At 39.1% G+C, this 18,846-nt stretch overlaps 1 protein-coding gene across 2 annotated transcripts in view; it reads left to right on the forward strand.

The window, feature by feature from the left end:
* hdac7a (histone deacetylase 7a) overlaps window positions 1-18,846 on the forward strand; it is a 72,060-nt gene that overhangs the window by 15,069 nt on the left and 38,145 nt on the right. The window contains exons 1-2 of one of the 2 annotated variants that reach the window (XM_034196363.1): window positions 7,281-7,549; window positions 8,660-8,728. The gene's annotated coding sequence lies outside the window, so the exon portion shown is untranslated. Of the gene's footprint in view, window positions 1-7,280; window positions 7,550-8,659; window positions 8,729-18,846 lie in introns of those variants that run through there. The other variant, XM_034196364.1, reaches the window with a different exon arrangement.

The raw sequence follows: 18,846 nt of genomic DNA on the forward strand, positions 1-18,846 counted from the left end.
AATATTTTCCAGCCTTATTATTTGTATCCTCTTTGTTCTGGTTTTTAATCCGCCTGCTAAAGATAATAACCCTTTTCCACAGTGTCTCGTATTTCTCCCTGCCTTCATCCCCCCTTCTCCCTCTTTCTATCTTCATCTCCTCTTCCTCCTCCTCCTTCTTCCTCCTCCTCCTCCTCCTCCTCCTCCTCCCTCCTCCCTCCTCTCCTCCTCCTCCTCCTCCTCCTCCTCCTCCTCCTCCTCCTCCTCCTCGGCTTTTCTTTCTTTCCCATCACCCTCCCCTGTTTCTCCTCTGCTCCTTCCTTTTTCTTCTTAGAAGCATTCCTCACATTCCTGCTGGCTTCTTAAGGGGAAGGACCCCGCTGGCAGCACAAGGCCAAACATTATTACAGCGCTCTCAGCTTCTCTTCTCTCATCCCCTCTTCTTCTGAGTGATCCTCCATTCACCTTCTCTTTCTGACTTTACTCTTCCTCAATCACTTTTATCTTTCAAACCCCCCCCCCCCTTGTTCTTTCACTCGTTCATTTCTCCCCTCTTAAACCTCAATCCCCTCTAATTCCATGTGAGTATGCTTGAGACCACTGTGTTTCATAATTAGTGGAAACACAGGTCATACCCTCGTCTGTTACGTAAAACTCATTCATGTTTATACAAGCGTGTGTGCTGTGTTTCTTTCACAATGACACACGCTGCGCACATAGGAGATAAAGAATCACACACAAACTTGCTTTCAGAAAAGTCACAGTGACACTATAAAAGTGGATTGAGCATATCAAATCTTCCATAGTGTCTGAATGCATGTGAATGTGTCATGAATTAACTTAGATACCGACATTACATTTCCAAATTGTGTTTTGATTTGTACTCTAAGAGGTACCACCTCACTCATCAGCTCAGTAATATCTTATTAATACTGACACCACTGTATATAATCTGATATACAGTACAATTTACTTTAGTTTATTTCGTTTTTTGAATTCAGTTTTATTTTTACATTAGGAAAACGTAAGTATTCTTGATGTAATTGATTAAAACATACACGGATGAATACGTTTATTTGGAGTCATTATTTTGATCATGAATTAGATAACTGACTTTCTCTATGTGGATCAATAAAGGGTTCTTCTTATCTTATCTCATTGAAACAAATCTTAAGCCCGCTGATCATGTGCAATGTCTTTGTATCATGGGACTGGGAATCTCTTTAATGCTCCAATTTATGTGAAAATGTCCTTGTTTATGAGGAAACACACACACATGTATGCAACTGGTTGGAACTCAAAATCTAAAAGATATATTGGCATCTTCTTTTTTTTAATATATATTACTTTAATCAACATTTCCAATGTAATGTGGCGCAGTGGGCTACCGGCACTGCAGTTAACATGCCGTTGTGTCCTTGGGCAAGACACTCCACCCTAATTTGCTCCCGTGGGTATTGTCCACAGTGTTGATCCCATTACATTACAAAAAATATATAATATTACCATTGTGATTTAATAAAAAATATTTAACGATCTGTTAATCACCTTTGTACCACATACATAAAGACATTAAAAGAAAACACGGGTTATATAATCTTTTGGTAGTATTTCTACCAAATTCTACACCTTTGTTTTGATATGACACCTGATTTTGGGTACTGATACCAAAATAATACTTTATTTCAATAGCTTACTTTCATAAATATGATCTCCAAAACATTTGTATTCATATATTCAATTTCAGATGTCCTGTGAGTATGTCAGTTTAGTTTTGTGAACCTTTTCTTACGGGGAATTATTGTGTCTAATGTTGTGTTGTAACAGAAGTGCGTCTCTGCAGGTGGGAGGCAACTGCTAAGCATACAGTTGACCACATCCTGCCCATATAGCACTGACACGTCGCACTAACACGTCATACTGACTGTTTTTAACTGTGTCATTTCAGCTTGATTTACATTCATTTACACTGGTTGTTTTTCTGAACACTTTATTTTGGCTCTGAGAAACGTTCTATACTGGCCTCACTTCCTTTTTATAAAGTTTTGAATTAGCAGCACTATATTTGTATTTGCAGTGCACACTCACAGCAGACATTTGATTTATCATTAAAGGTCAATAGCCTCATAAAAAATTAACTTATATAATGAGGTACTCAGATAAGTAAGTAGAACAAATGTGGTCTTAGAATACTCAATTACAGGTACAAGTCCTGAATTTAAAGTGTTACTTACACTAACTATGTGTTTAATAAATGTAGTGGAGTATAATATGTGCCTCTTACATGTAGTAGAAGTCTAAAGTACCATCAAATAAAAATACTCAATCAATATGTCAAATAACTACATTTTTGTCACAGTTGACTACTGCCAATATTAATTTGCCTAAAAAAGCATTTCTACAGGGTAGAAATTGTGCGTTTGTTTGCCAATTCATACAGATTTGCTCCAAATTGGTGTGTTCCTTCGCCCTTCACCCTTCTTCCAAGATCATGAAAATCAAGCCAAAAATGTGTTTGTGATTCTGAAATACACCTTTTCTCAGTTTCGGATAACATTTAGTACTTTTATGTTTTTAGTATATTCGGGGGTAAGGGTTTGATTACTAAGGGTTGTTAGTGAAGCCCAAAATACAAAATATCTGCCAATGGTGGCAGCTGCACTGTTGTTAGTTCTGTGTGGAAATGACAATGAATGTAAAAAACAACATAACCACCTAAATAAATAGACTGAACGGCGACTCAAACTGTATAATGCCGATTTAAAATGTCCTAGACCATGTATTAATGTGTGGCTTTAAGTATACTTTAAGTACCAAAACTCATTATGCAGAATGGTCATTTTCAGAATGATATATTATATCACTCAAGTATAACTTGTGAGCCATTAACATGTTCCTCATTTACATTTTGCAGAGTTACTTTTTATCATGCCACTTAATCCATAGTGCATGAAAATTAGATTTTCGATGTTTGTGTTTTATGTAAATATAATATGTTGAAATGAACCCAGGAAGCTTTGTAGAGGATTTTTTTTTATATACAGTATATAACATATAAGTTTGTGGATAGTACTGACCAGCTCCTAGACTGTGTGTGTGTGTGTGTATATGTATGTGTGTGTGTGTGTGTGTGTGTGTTCCTCTCTCCTGTGGGCGGTTGCCTGCTGCGCTGCTTTTCTGTCACCCTGTGGTTTTGTTATTTTCAGCTCGAAACCGGATGTGATTCAGACTGCATGGTAGATTGTGTAATTGAATGGACTAACCACACATACACACACACACACACACACACACACACACACACACACACACACACGCACATGCACACACTCATACAGACACACAAAATATCTTGCACACACACACTTTATGTCAAGGCACATAGCTATCACACACACACACACACACACACACACACAGTTATGTAGCTTGTGCGCCCACACACTGAGGGTTTCTGGGAACGGCGCTGGGCTCCCCCCTGTTCAAAGAGGCACCCGAGGGTGAGCGAGCGTACGATGGAGCACCAGCAGCAGAAGACACACACGCATGCTTCGTGGTTTCAATATTCGTCTGAAACATCAGTCATTGACCTGGCTGATGCCGAGATCGGAAAAAAGGATAAAACGCACAAACATGCTTGTGTTCCGTGGAAACAAGCAGACGGTTGAAAGTGGGGGAAAACACTTAAAAGTGTTAGTGAAACTAGTAACAAATGTTGGTTTCTGCGTCAAATGATTTAAAATGTGCAGTTTAATTTTAGAAGGGGACGAGATTGAGGAGGACAACAAAAATACTTCTGTGATAAATACAAAATAGATTATAAAAAGGCCTTTTGTTAAGAATGTAGCAACGAACTTGAGCCTTTAGCCATTTTCCGTCTTTTTTATAATTGCGAATGAATTGCAGCACGTATATATATTTTTTATTTTATGTTGGAGATGTGTATCATTACAGAGACTTTTAGCATGCTCACCTTACTAAGGTATATGTGACGTGTTAATAAAGGATGTACATGACTCAGATCATTCTAGGAAGGCCATAGACCAGAAAACTGACAAAGCCATGGTCCTGCGTCATGCAAGATACAACATTAACGTAGGCCTATGTGCCGTAGGTGTGTGTAAAAAAACGTGTGTGAAAACGTTCATAGGCAGGAGGGTCTGCTTCCTCATGGTGCACATGGTCAGAGAAATGAAGAGAATTAACTAGCTTTTATGCCCGTACAAAGTAGTTACAACCAGTATAACATAACAAAGTGTTACATGTATTTGACCTCCAGTCTGTCCTTATGATAAGGAAAGGAAAAACCATAACCATATTATGAAAAGCATCCAATTCAAATTTCTTTCCACATGACCAACTGCTATTACTATTATAACTTAAAGGGTCCTCATTATGCTAATTATCCCGTTCATTTAAGTATGTTATGCCTCCACTGTGACATGTTCAAAAAGCTCTTTATTTTTCTCATACTGCCTGTGCTGCAGCACCTCTTTTCACCCTCTGTCTGAAACAAGAGCCCAGTCTGCTCTGATTGGTTAGCTGTATAATACTGTATAATACTGTATGCGAGGTTGTTTCTAGAGTGATATCATTTTTTACTTTTTTTCAATAAAATATTAAAGTCTCCCAGTCCGTGACGTTTCCTGAAAGTGTGTTATGTAGCACCCTATGTTGTTAAAAATGGTCAATATGAAGTCAGATTGAAGAAATCGCAAAAAAAAATTCCGCCCAGCGGGTCATATTGACTCCACCCCTTTTCGCGTGTAAACAAACATGACGTGTTGCTATAGCAATAATATATTCACCCAACAACGACAACCGCCTCACGAAACGCTATGTTGCAGCGTTAATAAACGAAACAATTTAACAAAATTGCTTGTCAAAATACCAATACCACAGGATCATTTTTATTTTTAAATCAATACTTGAATACCTTGAATACCTTGAAAATCAATGCATTCTAATACCGGGTCAATTTGACCCCGGTGGCGGTTTTAGGTATAAAAAAATCTCTGGCGGTTCTAGTGTTAAAGTAGGTTTACTGTGTTTATTATTTACAGTGGTAACCAAAAGGCACTCGGAGAGAACGCAAACCTCTGCCAAGGCTGCTACCATAAATGAATGAATGTATCCACCCTCTTATTAGGATCCTCTCCAAAATGTAATTGGTTAATTATTGGCTCTTGCTACGTCATTCAACCAAGTTATATAAAAAATAAGACCTATATTTATTTCTGAATCTAGCTGACAACAAACCAAAACCCAACATAACCTCCATTTGCGGAAAATTGGAAACACAATAATGTTAGTGTGTTTAAAAGTATAGTAACAGGGTGTCCGCTGGGTCTTAAAAAGTATTAAAAGTTGATAAATCAATTAAGCGAAAATTAGGGCTATTAAAAAGTATTAAACGGCATTTTCCAAAGTATTACATTTTGTAGCTTGTTTTCAATAAGTATATAAATGGTCCAAAGAGGTTGTATTCTACAGTGTGCCTGAATGTAATCATTGCGTAGGTGTGTAGTGTGATTCTGTGTAGTTTATTTATGGCATCCCGTTGGATTGGACGTCATCTGAACAGGACATCGCACGCTCACTGCTTGATAGCGCGCGAAGGCCCGTTTACGCCGGTTGTTAAACAACATCTTTATGGGGAAATGCAAGTCTGCGTCCAAATGGTTGGAAGATAAGGAGGAAGGACAATCAATACTGTATATAGTCAATGTGAGGTAAAGTGTGTCGCCAATGTAACCGGTTAAAGTGGCGATGAGGTCTTAAAATGTATGGAAAGGGTCTTAAAAGGTATTACATTTGACTTCAGGATTCCTGCATATACCCTGAGTAAGGATATTAAACATTTTTCAGGAAATCTACAATGCTGATGTGGTACTGTAAAATACATTATGATAAAACCTATTTAAAAGCAACAAAAGACGTATTGCTGTACAATACAACAGCTATTCCCCTGTGGGTTTCCAATATTTAAAACTAATCTGCTAACCAAAGAGCGTAAAAATGCCCATGTGTTGCTTTGAAGAATGTTTTGGTTTCATAACACACTTAAATAGCTTTGATTCTATGCTGATATAATCTTTATCCTAAATATATGAGCAAATTAGTTTTTAATCTGATGCATTACAACTGCACGGTTGTGTATTGTAGTGTAGGCCTTTCAGTGAATGAAGAGTACAGTAGGGAGTAAAGCTGTTATAATCTGCTCAACAATATATGACATTGTTGCTGGGCCCACAGAAGGTATTTCCTCACAAAAGCCCTCCCAACAGGTTTTCTTCTTCTGTTGTTGTTGACGACATAAACACATTGTTCCGGAGTGCGGTTGTCAATCAAATTATTACAAGTTGAAGCATACACAGCTATATAATAAAGGTAAATGTGTTGTAAAAGGCTTATAAGGTTAGGCTTTAAAGTGAAAAAATATTGCCGAAACATTCAAGATAACAACCAAAGGCACTAAAACATGTTCACTGCAGGACACTAAAATTAGAAAAGGTTTGTAGACACATGGTTTTGTGCCAGAAACCTCATTATCTTTCCCAAAATATTTAGGATAGAATATAAGTATTTTTTAGTTGTTCCTCATTGTTTTTAAGGTTGGCCCCCAACAAAATGTAAATGTTTTAAAGGTTACATTAGACATTTGGTAGACATGTGACTCCCTTAAGAGATTTTCTTGTCAAAACCTACATTACAGTTAGGAGTAGTATTTAATATGCATACTTTCAGACTTATGCATTATGTTATTTAGAATGTCACAAGCTCAGGAACCAATACAATGGACACATCATGGGAACGTTACATTTCGAGGTGAGAGCCGGTTAAAAGAGCTGGTCTAAAAGATACTGTTTCGACCTTAAAAAGTGAACACACTGAGTGTAACAGTATAGGTTGTTTGTAATCGTTGGAAACATGTCTCTACTAAAAACGCTTGCATATCAGCACTTTAAGAGAGCCGTGTGCAAAAGGAGAAGTTGAGCATTCAAGGGCTTACAAAAGTGAAACCAAACTTGCTCACAATTGTTTCCAAGGACCTCCAAAGGTGTGGCAGGACCCCCCTTTGGCACAACATTCATGTGCCTGGTGCTGTTGGTGGTTTTGAGTGGTTTGACAGCAGATGGAGCCACAGTGTAGGGGCCATTTTCTTTAATTGAATCAAGTTAACGTTTTAAGAAGCCAAGCGCTGATTGGCTGCAGAGTTCACCCAATGGCAGTGAGTCGCTGCGGGAAAACAATAGTTCTGAAGGTCCGTGTGAAGTCAAGGCTATTTTTGGTGGAGCCCGCCTAGCTTGCTATTTCTGTCAGCAGGAGAGCGGAGGGGGCAGGACTTGAGGGGCCGGACTTTTCTTTTCTGCAACTTGCCTCTGAGAAGTCTCTTTTCTTTTCCTCCTCCTCTGTACTGTCTGCTGACAACCCCAGCGGAATTCACCATCACCTCCAGTCGGCTTTTTGCAGCTCTTTTCGGATGTACGAGGTCTTGTTTGGCTGGATTATTTTCAAGATTTTGGACTTTTAAGAAGCAGTTAGGTGTTGCTGTGTTGTGTTTTACAAGGTAGGAACACGATGTGTGTGGGAAACAGCTGGGAGTTCGTTTTTTGCTCTTTACTTGTTAATGCTGTTTTTGTATGGGACTTTTGAATTGCTACGTTAAAATATGCTTGCGCAGGTGTTTTAATTGCTCACGAGCGCACCGAAGTGAAACGTTTAATTGCGTCAGAAAAAAAGAACTCCGAAGAAAATGGCACATAATATCTAATATGTTGTATTAATAGAATTGTTTAAGTGTTTTTATAGTGATACATGGGTGTACAACTACCGGAAAGTCACTATTAACTATTTATAACAGACATGATGTTACCACTGCAATATTAGGGTAGAACATTAAAGAAATTATAGAAATTAAATAACCCTATCCAGTTTGGATTTGGATTAAGTCACCGTAGACACTCCGTAGGTCCCAGTAGAAATATCTTTATTTTGTGGTTTGGTCCCTTAACAGAAAACTTTTTTTGTTGTTGAAATAGCTTTAAGTGCTAGCTCCAACGCTGTCATTTGTAATCAATGACATAGAAGATAAGATACTTTAGTTACATTATTATTACACACACACACACACACACACACACACACACACACACACACACACACACACACACACACACACACACACACACACACACACACACACACACACACACACACACACACACACACACACACACACACACCACACGCACGCGCACACATATACACGCATGCACTAGTTGCCTACTTTTCTACTTTCTTTGACTCAATTGTGTGTGTTCATTTCTGCCAAGCCACCTTTCCCACACACATTGTGTGATCCTTCTATACAGATCCGTGTGAAATATTAGGCATTACATCACGAGATTGTGCCCAGCCGCACCCATCAGGTGGCCAAGTCTGCTAATACAAACATTAAAGCAGCATTGAGTTATCTATGACTTTTATCTGCCTCTGTTGGCCACTAGCAAGAATTACAGCAACTTCTCTGGGATAGTTTATGGTGTTGAAATGAGAATTCTAGACATGCAACAGCATTGTTTTGTAGCTCAGAGCTAACACGTGTGCTTGTTTTATTCATAAAGTGTTATGTTGTTTATTTTTGCAGCATTTCACTCTTTTATTTTTGTCTCCACAGATGGAATCAGCACCTACAGGAACATCATAAAGACAGACATACAGAACAACATATTTCTTGCAGTGGCAGGTAGGACTGTTAAGCTCTAAAGAAAGCACACTAAATACCAACTAGGGCTGCTCGATTATGGCAAAAATCATAATCTCGATTATTTGGGTCAATAATTGATATCACGATTATTAAAAACGATTATCCATTTACTTTGAAAACATCCATTTATTGAAAAAAAACATTTAAACAGTATGTTTTGAACAGTTGATTTCCCTGAACTTGAAGTATAATTCAACTGAAAAACCAACACAAAAAAAAATAATTAAAAAAATAATCGTTTTATTTCGATTATGTTGTTTTCATAATCGTTGCAAGCTAAAATCATAATTCCGATTAAAATACGATTAATTGAGCAGCCCTAATACCAACTGTAACTAAATGAGTAGTTGTGTTTCAGGTTTTTTATATTTGACTTGTTAAAGTTAGACCTCCGTCCACCGCCAGTAGCTCTGAAACATTCATATTGAAAAATGCTGCTAGTCTACAATCAACCCCCTCAGGACTACATCTTGTCCTCTTTACAAGATGTTTACAGCGAACACACACAGACATTACACAGCCTTGGTGACAGAAGTTTTTTCAGTGAGAATGATCTAAGCTGTTTCATTCTCAGAAGAAGTGCAGTAAAGTGCAGAACAGGTGTTGGCCTAGTTGGAAAGACGTACTCGGCCCGCTGTGTTTCTTTACGTGTGGGTTTAGAAATGCTGCGGGTCATGCATAAGTGTGGTAAATGATGTGTCAGACTTTACATTTATGTTCAACACAAGGTAAAAAAGTTAAACACATCCTGTTTTAAAAAGTGATGTAATCCTGAGTTCTGATAAGTCATGTGGGAAATGATGCTGATATATATGTAGGATTAACTTCAAAATAACTTTCCGATTTCTTCCTTGTGGTCTGGTATACTTTAAATCCTGGCATTTCATCTTTCAAATGTGTTCTTGTGCAATTGAAACAGACATTAGATCTGGAAACATAGAAACCTATTTCCTGCAAATGTTCCCCCAAAAATGTCCAGTTGCAAGTGTTTTTCATTTTTCATCACGTAACTGCTGTGTTTCCATTAGAATGATTTTATGGTTGGACAATAAAGATGTCTACTCTACATTGATAACCGGTATGACGCAGGGTGTAAAGAGCTTTTGGTAACCCCCAAACATTTCAACTTATTATGAAACTTAGCGCTGACTCTTCCACCTGAGATCAAAATGTATTTGATCCGCTGCTCCACCCATCAGGAACAAGTCACCCGGCTGTTTCTTTGTGTCCTGCCTTTTTAGTTTAGATTAGCATTCTCCACTGTGTGATCACACTGTGTAGGATTACAATGCATGACTCTCTGAATGGGAGCCGACTCTCGCTGTGCCAGGCTCCGCTGACTGTATGCTAACCAAGGCCCCGCTATGTGCCCTGTGTGTGTACGTGTGTGTGCGGAAAAACCCGGTGAGGTCATGGCCGTGGCTGTAGGGTCTGGTTACATGTGTGTTGTCCACGCAGGGCAACTGACACTGGCTCTTTCTCCTTTTGTCTTCCTTTCTAATCTATCTCTCCTGACTCCATATAACCTCAGATTAAAGCTTCTATTAACTAGTGCCGGGCGCAGCCGTCTCTGAAGTTGGAGACTGGTTATCAGTCTAAGGTGGCAGCAGTCTGGGCCAGATGTGTTTTTTAAAAGCTTCTACAGCCTTTTAAACTACCCAGACTGCTATAATAGTCCTGCAGGCCACCAGGATTTGCAGTAACCGCAAAACTCTTCCCAAAAAAGACTCAAACACATGTGTTTTCAGGAAGTGTGCACACTAACAGTACCTGTCTGGCTCACTTAAGTAGGGAGAAACTGTAGGGCCAGATAACAATATCACATATCCTCTTCCTGGTCTTGCTTTCCAACCACTTGGGTCAGCTGATTCAGGCTCTTTGTTTTTCTTTGTCACTGATTTGTGCTAAATGTGAGAGCTGAGGAAGTGTTAGTTACAGTTGATGAAGTGGAAATGCTGGGGGAAAAGAAAACCAAACAACTATTGATTATTTAAATAGTCAAAATGTAAGTTCATTAAATCCTACATGAGTTGACTAATTGTTTCCGGATTGACATACATTCTTTTTTTTCTTACAAATGTTCGAGGCAGAGCTTCTATGTTAAATGATTTTGATATGTCACTATTGTGCAGGATTGACCAAAGATTATTACTTTTTTGTGGAAGTATCAACATTTAATCATAAAGAGTTGATGAAGTGACAAAGCTTTATTCAACAAATCTCCTGTAAAACTCTGTTTTAATGTTTTTTCTTTATCCTGCCACTTCTCTTCCTCACTGCTTTTATACGTTGCAGTAACCTGACCACACTTCAACAGTGTTGCTCTTTATTGAGCGCTGCCGTTAGATATATATATATCACTGAACAGCATACAGGAATGGTAACACTGCTGCTACTACTATCCTGTTTATCCAACACTAAATAACGCTCCATATTAAATTCCTTGTGTGCGTAGTGTTTTTGTTCCAAAAGTCATTAAATTCCGTCTGCGGCCCCCTCCCCCGAAAAGAAAATCACCTATTTTTTGTACTGATCAACAACCACAATGACCTCTGAAGAAATATTGTGGTCCTTTTTGACCTATGGGACCCCCTAAAGCCAAAAAGCAGTGCAGACGCAAGCTGTGCTGTAGTTGTGGTAGTAATGGTAGTAATAGTAGACGGCAAGGAAGGAGGAGGTTATTTTTGAGTCGCTGAACAAATGGCTCGATTGTCCTGCCTCTAGGTGCATGAAATCACTTGATATGTCAGGGGTAATGTAATATAATGCGCTCCAAGGGGGCCCATGGCACTGTTTGTGTGTATGTGTGTCTTTTTCTGTCTCTCTGCACGTATAACTGGGACACAGAGGCTTGTGTGTAAGTGTATGCGGTGTGGCCTGAGGTAACATTGTCCTTAACATTTTAGTAGTGTGTCAAATCAATTTATGTTGCGTTAACCTTTGAGCTACAGGCTCCTTGCTGTGGTCAGCTGGGTAATTGGTGTGCTGTTGGCCTCCAGCTGCAGTCTGCATCCAACTCGCTCTCTGGCTCTCTCACACACACAGGACCATCACGTAGACAGTGACACACGTAATCCAGTTTTCCTAAGGATTTATTCCTGTGGCATTGGGGGGGGGTGGGCTTTAATTTTCACCCACTGCTCGAACCAGAAACCTTGGACAAAAGTTCCCACGGTCATGGAAAGCTTGGGAGAGTCATTGAATTTTTAAAACTCATATTCCAGGCCAATAAATGTCATGGAATTCTGTTATGCTTAATATAAATAATTGTTACAGTTATCTCACTTGGGGTTTTAATCTGAAATGTTAAATAATGTAGAGCAAGTGGTTATTACATTTGAGTAAATGTTTAATATTATGCATTATGTAGGCTACTTGTGGTGCTGCATTGCTTCTCAGATTTTCATTCTAAATGAGTTTGTAATCAAGTGCACTAATTGTACACTGGAAGTATAACCAGATTAAATTTAGCTTATGCTTGATACTCGGTTCTTGATAATAAAGGGAATCTGCTTTTAGTTTACAGTATTTTAAATACATAGGAACATAACTGACTATAAGAAATGTGAGAAGTTTGCAGGATATGTTTTAAACAGTTAGGATTTGAAATACAATATACCATGCCGTTCTGATGTGTAATTATATGATGCAAATGGTCATGGTCATTTTGATAATCGGTCCTCGAAAAGTCATGGAAACATTTTGAAAATCTTTTAGAAAACCTGCATGGATCTAAAACAGCATTTTGAGTCTCAGGTTATATACACTGTATTCAATCCGATTTTTTTGGATAGCTTAATTCCACTAAACTATGTGAGCCCGCAATGTTGAGTAACTCATGATTGATATTCTGACCAAACCTTATTCATTCAGTGACGGGAACATGGTGGGTGCCTAAATAGAAAGAAAACATCTTTTAAATTAAAATTCAATTTGAATCATTTATGAAGCTTAGTTTTTCTATTTTAAGCATCAAGCTCTGTCAGGAATGCTCATCTGGTATTATGCATGCTTGAATGCTTACATTGATATAATGATATCTAATTTAAAGCCTGCCCTATATATCAGTCTAGCTTCAATCACAAGTTTTCCAACCAGACACCTCGCAGAGAGTAATGGACGGCTCACATTCACTCCAGAGCACTGAGGTTACTGACACTAACCTCGGATCAGATAGCTTGTCGTTGGCACAGAGGCAATAAGATCCTGTCTTGTCTCTATAGGCGCATTCACACTGCGGTACTTTTCCCACAAGGTTCATGTGAACTTAGTTCATGTGAACTCTTTAGTTCGCATGAACTAAGTACAGATCGCGTTCACACTGGAAAAAGTCCCTGGGGGTGGATTAGGCAAATGAAGCCGCTGACGTCACTTGTTCTTCTTCTGCTTTGGGTTTACTGGCAGGCCGCAAACCACTTCACGGCGTATACTGCCGCCCAAAGTCCCCGGCCGGAAGTCCCCGGAGTTAGGGACTGGCTTCAGTAGAAGCTGCTGGGACTCCCAGCAGCTTCTACTGAAGCCTTCCGAGTAAATCGCCAGAACGCCGACACCTCCTCATCTCCACCGCTCCCATGTTTTATTTTGTGTTGCCATAAATTAGTCTCTCTGCGTTTCTGCGCTGGGCTAATGCTAATGCTAATAATGCTAATGCGAGGATAATAAAATGGCGGCTTCACAAAACTTTTTGGGAGTTTTACGGGGCGTGGTTTGCAATCCGCCCAGCCAATCAGAAATATAGCTCTTTTCTCACAAGAGAGCCGCACGAAAGTCCCTGCTCTCTAGCAGGGACTTTCGTGGGGGTAAAAAGGTTCACATGAACTCATTTTAGTACCGGCTCTTTTTGGTGTGAACGCGATAAAAGAGTTCACATGAACTAAGTTCACATGAACCTTTGTGGGAAAAGTACCGCAGTGTGAATGCGCCTAATGGGACCCTGCCTTTAGATTATACTGTGAGTGTGTTGATGGGGAATTGCATCCAGTGATGTTTGCAGATTCAAGCTGATCTCAACAGCCAGGTGACGTGAAGGAGGAGAGACACCATGCATGTGTATTTCATTATTTATTGTCTGCCTGTCTTTGTGTCTGTCTGGGTGTGTGCACACCACTTTGCAGAAAACAGACAACACTACTGCAGAAAGCTGGAAATATGAGGGAATAGTGAACTATGCAAAAGGGTGGAATATGTTCAATATCACAAGGAGGTAGTATAATAGATAGCACGATTTATGCATGTTTGGTATTCTTCTTTATCATATTCAGATATGTTGATGTGGTCATTTCACTTATTATCATGTGTTACATTATATTTAATGTATGATATTTCTAACTAATGTATGCCACATGAGCTCACTGTAAAACAGAACTATCATCAGCTTCAAACATGAACTGTTCACTACCAAATAGTACCATTAATAGAACCATTTAATATGGTGAAAACAACTTACCTGAAATCTCAAGAACCAACCTAATGCTACTGTTTTCTGTTCATATCATTGTAACTTCTGTCAAGTCATAGCTCTGGGAAACATCAACAGCCTCTTAATTTATCCGATTACACAATCAGAAAAAAACACTTTGAGACTCTTAGCTGAAGTTTTTCAACTCGAGGTGTTTAGCGTGCTCCTGCAAATACACAAGGCATTGAAAAGAAAATGAGAAGCGATCAGGAAGCAAACGCTGGGGTTGAATTCTTTACTCATATTGAAAACATTTACTTAAAAGTTGCCCTAAGCTGCTAAAACACGCTCCGTCTGATATATATAGTAAGTGGTGTTGGTCTACCATAAACCAGAGCGCAAACCATTTTCTCTTCTGCTTAAGAACCTATCAAGCCTCTTAAAAGTTCATAATGGCTAAGGATTTCACAGAAATGTAAATTCTTAGAAAACCTTAACAATACCTTGGTTTTCTTAGAGTTATGTCACGGGTAACAACTCATTGAACAAGGAAACATAGTGAACAGGGCCCCAGGCCATTACAACTCATGTGCTGAGTTATGGTTGTTGTGAAGTCTGGGAAAGTGTTATTTATGTTACTATAAGCTAACTCTCACATGAAAAAGACATTCAGATTGAAAACGACTTGATTTATCCGAGCAACAGTCCAAAAACTCAAAGAAATGTAGTTTGCTATCATCTACGAAGACACACCAAATAATCACATTTCAGGTATAACTGATAAATCATTTAGCAATAGCTAGCTGTTTACCAACCTGTCGCTGAATCAAAAGAAAATTGTGAATAGTGTTTAAACTCTGTTACAAATCAAAACTAGAATGGCACTCGACCACAGACCTCCACCAAGCCAATTCACACCCTAAATTGGCCTTCAATTTCTGATGTTCTCCAAAATTGTTTTTTTTCCTTGGCCCATGCTACATCCTTCCACTTAGATTCATGAACATTGGGCCATTAGCTTTTCCGCTGACGGACAGACAAATAGAAAAAACCGAGCCAAAACATATCTGCCTTGGCAAGGTAACTATTGATTTTCCAGCTACTTTAAGCCTTCCTAAATGCAGATAATGTTATTTCTGCTCAAAGCCCTTCACATCTTGTGTGTGTGTGTGTGTGTGTGTGTGTGTGTGTTTTCACCCCTGACCAGAGTGCAGAGCATGTGCAGGAATGTTAATGTCTTCTGCCTTTGTTGTCCGTGCAGACAGCCGAGTGTGACTGTGCATATTCATGAAGCTTCCTTCCTGGAACACGTTAACTTTTACCAAGGAATGAAAAATAAGATGAGAACAGTTGAAAAAAAAGCAGAGAGTACAGAGATAGATTCCCAGTGTGTATGTTTATATATATGAAATGTAGATTAAAATAACAACAGGAAGTAAGTAACAGAGGCAGATCAAAGACTAATGTTGATTCATTCTACATCAACACTTGAGATCATTCATGTTTTGCAATTGCAAGAGGAACCAACATTGTTTTTCCGTTGTCTGAGAATGTGTTGTCCCTATAAACACAATCGCCATGTGATAAGGTCATACTCTACAGCGAATACATCATAAGTTATTGGAGTTTCTTGCCCCTTTTTGATCGGGGAAGTCAAGGTGCAGGTCTTTACTGTTAGTGATTTCTCTTTTGCATTTATTAAATTCAATTTTTTAAATATTTGAAACCAGTTTATTGAACTGAAAGGGAAATGGGGAACTTGTCTTTGTTTCATAGCACAATTTATAACCAAAGTTGTGTTCAACTTGACCAATGTTTTAATATGAGCTTGTGCTAGGCTAGGCTAAGACCTAGCTGCTCTGGTTGTTATCAGCAGAAAGGCCTGTGCTGCTGATTGTAGTCTTTGTAGCTACCAATCTCTCCTCCACTCACACAGGCTATCAGTGTATCAGTCACCAAGTCACCACTGTTTTCATGACTCACTGTTTTCACCACTGATAACAGCGAGATCATTCAGCTCATTGGAAATCTTTTCCCTTTCAGCTTTGCAAAACATATTTGTGAAGAGCTTAAGCAATGAACACTGAATCATTGTGTGGCATTTTTCTGTGCAATCCAGCATTGTGTTTTCAAGTATCAGTGTGAGTATCCCGTGTGTTTGAGTGTGTGTTATACAACATAAAGGGGGGGAGCATCCCTTTCAGTGAGCTGCCTTTGCGTTGAGTGGCTTTATCTGTGTTTGGAAATGTGGAGAATGTGTTTGATGTTAAAAGCAGAAGTGTGTGTTGGTGTTCAGGTAAAGTGCGACACTGCAGTGATTATAAAAATGTTTTGAGACCTGAGAGAAAGTAAATCGGGAGTTTGACTAAGCACATACATTTTAAGCAAGTGTATTTTTAATGTGTAATGTGGAAAATACTGGAAACGTAATGCAAATGATGTTTGGTTGAAGCGAGGTGTGGTGCATGAGTCAATATACCGTCACACAATGTTTCTTATAATTTTAATGAAAACATTTTCCTGCTGTCAATTCGCTGCTTGTTGCATGCATACAGAAATAAACTACTTCTCTCTTTACTTGAAACAACATGGTTATGTTATGGAAAAAAGTGGGATTTGGTTAAAGTAAAAAAAGTGGTAAAGTTTAGTCAACATGTTGTTTATAATAAGTGTATCTCTTGCGTTTGAATTGACAACTTTGGTTACTTACAGACAGATCCTTAGTCCGGTCGTCTCATCAATCAGACGCTCTTACTGCCTTGTAAATAACCAATCTCCTTCACTCACTGATGCTTGTTTTCCTCTAGGTCCACCAAGCCTAGAAACATTAGAATGTTCCCAACAATGTGCCCATACACGGACATTTCACTCATTTCGCTAACAGGGTATTGTCAGTTTAGTATCTGGCCTGAATGCTTTGGACATGTGCACTCTCACATCTCTTAAAAATGTTTTCAGAGATGCAGTGCATGTGTGAAAGAGGCTTTGCAGATCACTTCAGACACAGAAGACCGCCTCCTTTTTGACACTGCTGAAGTGTCCACGGGCCAAACAGTGAATGCCATCTGTTTGTAACCAATCCAATAGTTCACTTGTCAATCAGACATGGTGCTCATTTCCCTGTCTGTGTAGTAACGTTACCTTCAAGGCTAATGTTCAACCACTTCTTCTGTTCACTCTCAACAAACGAGAACCAAAATGTCTCATTGTATTTTCCCTTGAGGATTGTTCCGAACTGATAATAGAGATATGTTTGTTGACTGGAGTAACACCAGATTGCCGAGCAGTGACTGAGTGGTGACTCTTAGATTGTGCCTTTGAAGTCGGTGCAGGAGGAGCATTGTCTGTCATGTGTCAAACTGCACAGTACACCTGGTGTCTCCTCTCTCTGACAGACATTCATTTATTACCTGGGTGTAATGGATGAGTCCTTCTAAACGTCCGGCTTCAGGCCAAATGCAACACCAAGTTGAGCTAAAGATGACAGACAAACGAGGAATGTTAATCTGTGTGTGTGTGCGTTGTGACCTGTGTGTGAGTTATGTAAATAGCTTTATTATTGGCATGCAGACCTAAGGCACTTGTTTATTTGAAGCAGAGCAGGATGCAATCGCTTACTAGGATTCCTCTTGAACGAGCTCGCACCACGTTCATAAATCTCTCTGAGAGGACCAAAAGGCCGCCAAATATAGCGTTTGGCAACATTGTTTCCTGTGATCACTTTTTGTCAAAACATAGATTTTCTCCAGATGTTTAGCATGACCCTAAACAAAAGCTCTATTTGAATTTGATAAGACACCAAAAAGAAAAATGACATCCTTGTACTTTACATTTCTGATTCTTCTATTACTATTGTGCATTTCTAACATTTCAACAACACGCTAATTCTTGGTAATGTCTAGCTTCTTAAAATGAAGAACTGTTTGTGCAGAATCTGAAATTCAAGCATTAAAACAAGTACATTTCATTGTAAGTGATAATATATGGCTTATGCATTGCCATTGTCCCAGTGTTCAGTCCTTCTGATTGCAGACTGTAAAAATCAGTATACAGTAAGTGTGCTGATGTGGCATTAAATGGTGATAATGGTGCTCGTTAAAAGTTCATCGTTCAGTCATCAAGGAATAACTCATCAATCAGTTTGACTTACTTTGCATAAATACATCCTACATTTGCTCTCTCCCGACACATTAACACCCATTGCGTTTCTGCAAAATCTCCACATGTCAGTATGAAGAAAATGGGGAGAAGAACACAAAGTACTCCCCTGTACATAACGTGACAGATCATTTGGGAGTTTCTTAGCGTGGATGTCTATTCTGTAGAAGATGAGAACATCATTTCATCCTTCTTTTGAGGAAGGCTTTCATAAAGGGGGACATAAATATTACAAGAAACACGTGGATGATTTAGGTGTCCTCACTTAACCCTCCGAGATGTGAAGGCCAGCTAAATGTTCCCACTTAAGAGGGTCATCTACATCTCGCTACCCTTGTTACACACACAGACACACACATACCCAGCAGAGACTGGTTCTTAGACTTGTCGACAGCCACACACACTACCATTTACACTTGAACACACTCAAGTATGCACCAGCGGAGCAACAACACAAATATAGACATAGTTGGGAGACAGCTGTAGGCAGTCAAGCTGTCACACACGCACGCACGCACATACACATACACACACACACACA

Source organism: Gymnodraco acuticeps, unplaced genomic scaffold (genome assembly GCF_902827175.1).
Source record: "Gymnodraco acuticeps unplaced genomic scaffold, fGymAcu1.1, whole genome shotgun sequence".
In the NCBI taxonomy this organism is placed as follows: Eukaryota; Metazoa; Chordata; class Actinopteri; order Perciformes; family Bathydraconidae; genus Gymnodraco; species Gymnodraco acuticeps.